The 5,292-nt window shown below is 33.4% G+C and overlaps 1 protein-coding gene across 8 annotated transcripts in view; it reads right to left on the bottom strand.

Annotated features, from left to right (window-relative positions):
* The window catches only part of LOC109235474 (putative late blight resistance protein homolog R1A-4), a 13,379-nt gene continuing 10,471 nt past the window's right edge, over positions 2,385-5,292 (bottom strand). For 4 of the 8 annotated variants that reach the window (XM_019401596.1, XM_019401593.1, XM_019401595.1 and 1 more), the window contains exons 5-7: positions 3,672-3,782; positions 2,884-2,961; positions 2,385-2,793 (exon numbers count right to left, since the gene is read on the bottom strand). The gene's annotated coding sequence lies outside the window, so the exon portion shown is untranslated. Of the gene's footprint in view, positions 2,794-2,883; positions 2,962-3,671; positions 3,786-5,292 lie in introns of all 8 variants that reach the window. The other 4 variants (XM_019401597.1, XM_019401598.1, XM_019401599.1 and 1 more) reach the window with 4 other exon arrangements.

The following is a 5,292-nucleotide window of genomic DNA, read 5'->3' as shown; positions in this document are numbered from 1 at the left end:
TCTCTCTGATTTCTCTCCTGGTAATGTCTTATCTACTTATGTAACAATAATAAACTGCCCAAGGATTTGTTAAACACTTCACTATTACAATGATAAAAGCAACTTGTTGCAAACGAAACATCTGCGTCCAGAGTGTGCAAAGAGGAACAAGAGGCAAGAAGATACTTGAGATGCACGGATTCACTCTATCACAGATTTATGGTAAGTGAAATTTTCATAAAGCACTATCTTTTAGTGGTAATTAGCTATCTGTAGATACCATTTGTTATATTACGGATTCTAGATGTATTAGATGTATTTAAGCTACTGTATTCATGAATACAATAGCAAAAATAGGCGTGAATCAGGGAAGTCCAGCTAATCCGTTGTTGTATTCGAGTGTATTTGACTGTATTCATGGCGTGAAACATGAGATTACAGATTATTGTATTCGACTGTATTCACGGCATGAAACAAGGGATTACACTGTTTTTAAATGAAAAATGAGTCAATTAACATAATAGACTCCTAATATAATTCAACAAACTCAATTATAACATACAAATTTTGTATTTTCAGTTATAAAAAAGATTCTCAACCGAAAAATACCCTAAAAATATAGCCATCTTCAGAGAAATTATATAATACATCTGAATACATAAATTATATTAATTAAAAAATATATATGAATACATTCATGGAATACAACGAGACAGTGAATACAATGAAATATATGGAATACAACAAGATACATTGAAATACGATAAAAACAAAAAGACAATGAAATACATGGAAATACAATTCCACACCCGACTCTTCATACCCCAATGTCCTCAGTCCCACACCAACTTCAAAAACAACAATCAGCCGAGAAAAATTTCCCAATAGAGAAACGAAGAAAGCCAGAGATAATTCGCGATAGAAAATCAAGAACTGGGCTTGTGAAGCAGGATCCACCAAACTTTGAGATTGGATGGAAGAGAACAAAGCCTAATTTCCGGCAGCATAGAAAATCTGGCAACCTAATTTCCGACGGAGATTGGATGAACGGATGTTTGCCTAACCTCTACGGCAGCATAGAAAATCTGAATGGACTCTGTCCAAATTGTCGAAACCATATGTCAACATATTTGATGTGGTAACATATATGCGTGCTTCGGTGGAATTGGAGAAATTGGGATCGGAGAGAAAGTAGGTGATGTGGGTGAGAGGAATTTTGAGATTGAGCATCGTGTTTTCAGGGAATGGGGAAGAGAATGGCATGTATCAAAATAGAGAGAGAAAGAAAATAGTGTAACTGAATATCGTATTTAGTGGCTTACAGCTTGTTTGGATGGTTGTTACGCATCGTTTCATAATGTATCGTATCGTACTGTATTGTATTGTACTTTATTGTTTGATAAATGCAATGTTTGGATAGATTGTGCCGTTTGCCATCGTTTCATGATATCACGCACCAGCAATATGAAGAATAAACTTGCAATATTATAAAGAAAAATTATGATACAAGGTAAAATTACTATATAAAAAAGTAGGGTAAATGATAAAATAAAATAATTTAATAATAATAAAGGGTGAGATTGAGAGAAAAAGACAAGGTAACGATGCGACCACACCAAATCGGTCGTTACATAAAGTGGCACATTTCGCCGTTATGTAACAACGGATTTAACGATACGATACAATAAAATTTAAGTAACAATCAAAAGATTGTATTTAAAGTAACAATACAATACGATACAACGGGTAACAACCATCCAAACAAGCTGTTAGGGTTAGGAGGTAGCCAAAATTAGATATTTTGCTATAAACATTAAAAGGTATCTATAGAATATAATTTTTTTAAATGGTATTTATTTAAAATAAATAGGGTGCTAACATTTGCTATAGGAGGTAAAAATTCCTTTTTACTTCTCAGCACTGAAGCAGTTTGAGGCCACTGAAGCATCATCTAGAAAGAACTGTGAGAAATCGGGGTAAATTGAAGTTGAATCACCTTCTCCACCGTTTTCTCATCTATAAAGGGAGGATTAGTTGGTACAGGTTACTCTTCCTTCTTTCTTTACTAGCATCTGCAATGCCTTGGACGTGGATGGTCTTAATCCCGGAACCTCTTGTGTCCACAGAAGTCTGGCATGTACCACTCTTAGAATCTCACTTTTTTACATTGATAGTGTGGTAGTCGTGCAACATAGAATTTGGATCAAACAATTCCTCTACTCTCCCATGTTGAAAATGCTGCCATCCAGGGACGGATTTAGGGAGGGTCGCCGAAAAATTACACTGTATATATAAGGCAAAATCTGTTTTTTACCTCTATATATTAAGTTTTGAACACCCTTAACACAATCCAAAAGTGTAGTCTAGTGGTCAAGGGGGTTCAAAATTTAGGCAACAGCTAAAACCAATGAGAAAAAACTTTCTAAAGGTCCATATATATATATATTTGGAAGTAAATACAAGAATTGGTTCACAACTTACAATAGAAAAAATGAAAGTTTTGTAGGAAAAATAACCACTGGCTAAGAATCAATAACCATCGACTGAGATAACTAATTAACCTAACTGGCTGTTATTTAGTGAGCATAAGGTTTGTAGCTATAATATAAATGTGAAAGAAGAGAATCACTAACAAAGTCCTCACGATGGCAGTGCTCATGTGACTCTTGTCTTCTTGGAAGGATCTATCCAACCCAAAGTCAGCAATTTTAACTCAGAGACTAGAATCCAGCAAGATATTGCTCGCTTTTATATCTCTACGAATAATCCTCGTCTTAGTGTTTTCATGGAGGTAGACAAAACCTTCTGCAATCCCTATTAAAAACAGAATTAATAATGTAGCAAAGTCACTTCAGTAGTTGTGCAAAAACACAATTTAATTGTAGAACAAAGTCTGCTACTCACCAAAGATGAAGCTCTCAAGACTCTGGTTTGAAGGAACTAATATAAAAGAAGGCTTTCTTGACTGTTCATTATATAAGACTGCATGCACCCAACAGGACCACAAAGGATGAATAAATGAACTAAGAGTGTAAATACAAATGAGTTGTATAAGAACATATGATAAAACAGCATTGACATCTTCCAAGGATGCCGTACAACTGTATCTGAAGTCAGAAATGCATTTACTCTTTTCAAAGTCGCATTAAAATAACAGTCCAGCAATTCCTTACATTTGAATATAAAACTTGCACCACCATTATACACCTTCATCTTACGAATGTCAAGTGGAATTTCATCCACCAGCTAACCAGCTCATTAAGCTAACGATAACTAAAGCCAGTTAACCAGCTCACTAATAACTAATATAACAGTCGTTATCTACGCTAACTTAACCAGGATGTGACTAACAGTCAGCTTGTATTGGTTTGTCACAAAAAAGTATGTGCTTTTCTGATTGCTTGTTCCATTTCAAGAGGGGGACTCTGACTTATTGTCTTATTTTACCACATTCTAATGCAGCAAGAAATCTGAATCAAGCATAGATTGTCTTCCCTCTCTATCATTCTGTGAAACAGTAGTACCATATGGATTCACGGATGGTTCCATGTAATGTTTTATATTAAAGCTTTTATTTTCCTGTCCAGTTTATTTAAAATGTTTTGCAATGTTCATATTCAAGATGATGAGGAAAGATGAAGAAGAAATAACATTAAAGAAAAAAATAGTTATAGAAAATAAATCATCTTTACCTGTCCTGATTCTTCTTCTTTGCAAGAATTCAACATAATAACTCCACTTGTTCTAGAAATAAGACAAAACACCTCTTGCTGAAGTAGAATCTTTTGCTTTAGCTGCTGTTACTGCTGAAACAAAAGAGTTCTGCTGTTTCAAACTAGAAGCTTAAGATTTCTGAAAAAGCATAAAATTTCTGCAGAACTCTTTTCTAGAACCACAGTAATTCTAAATACGACTTCTAGTGCATGTGTTCAATTACTTAAGCTTCTCCTTCAGCTACTTGTGGTCTGAATAAGATATAACTGTCCCCTAAACATACTTGCAGTTAACACAAAAGTTGAGCTGACAAAAACCAAAGCCTGCCATTCATCAGTTTTATAGCAAAAATTTCAAAAACACTTCATAGAAACATAGACATATTTCACTGATAGTCACTCAACTATGTTTCAATTTCACTAAAGTCACTCAACTATTTTTTGTCACTTAAAAGTAACTAAACTTTCACATTGTCACTTAAAAATCATTTTGGCTCAAATCCCTACCATAAATATGACATGGCATAAAGTTTAATAAGAAAAATCTAAAAAAAATGCCACATAAGCTTAAATGGACACTTTAGATCCATTTCTCCTTTAATGTGATTTGACATATAACCCAATTGGGTTTCAATAGGGGGAAAAAACACACACCCCTAATAAAATTAGGTCCTGTAATTTTTTGTGTGGTTTTTATCGTACAAATACAATATTTTTTTTGTCTATAAATAATTGCAATAGGTTGTCTGTAATTGCATGTTCATTGTGAAAATAGACTCTTATTAGCCTTATTATTATTCCTGTATGCTTATGATACTTTAATATTTTATGTAAGATGAATACAATACTATTTTAATTTCATTAGAAAATTATAAATATGTTATGTGAGTTGGATACAGTACTATTTTAACTTCAGTAGAGTTATAAAACGACTCGGATGGGGCATACAAACAAGATAAGCATTTTTTTAGTATAGAATAATTATAAATGGGTATTATGTAGCAGAAAAGGCAAGAATTTTGTAATATAGGATAATCATATCATTTTAAACTAATGTGATATTTAATATTTTTTTTATTGAAAACATTTGGGTTATGGGTCAAATCACATTAAGGAAGAAATATATCTAAAGTAGGTATGATCCATTTAATCTTATGTGGAATTTATTTTTGGATTTTTCTCATTAAATTTTAAGCCATGTAATATTCATGGTAGGGGTTTGAGCCAAAATGACTTTTAAGTGACAATGTGAAAGTTTAGTTACTTTTAAGTGACAAAAATAGTTGAGTGACTTTAGTGAAATTGAAATATAGTTGAGTGACCATCAGTGAAATTAACCCCTAGAAACATAGACATCGCTTTCACTTAAAAGGAAACATAATGAGTTAGGCTAGGGATAACATATTATTAGGGGTGTTCATGCTTCGGTTTGGATCGATTTTTCCCTAAAAAAAAACCAAACCAAGTAAGTCGGTTTTTCAAATATTAGAACCAAACCAAACCAATTAAGTCGGTTTTTTCTCGATTCGGTTTATGTCGGGTTTTGTCGGTTTTTCGGTTTATCTCCTCTCTCCTCCCTCTACAACGGTCAGCTCCCTTT

Source organism: Nicotiana attenuata, chromosome 12 (genome assembly GCF_001879085.1).
Source record: "Nicotiana attenuata strain UT chromosome 12, NIATTr2, whole genome shotgun sequence".
NCBI lineage: Eukaryota > Viridiplantae > Streptophyta > Magnoliopsida > Solanales > Solanaceae > Nicotiana > Nicotiana attenuata.
This window is presented reverse-complemented; position numbering and strand designations above follow the sequence as displayed.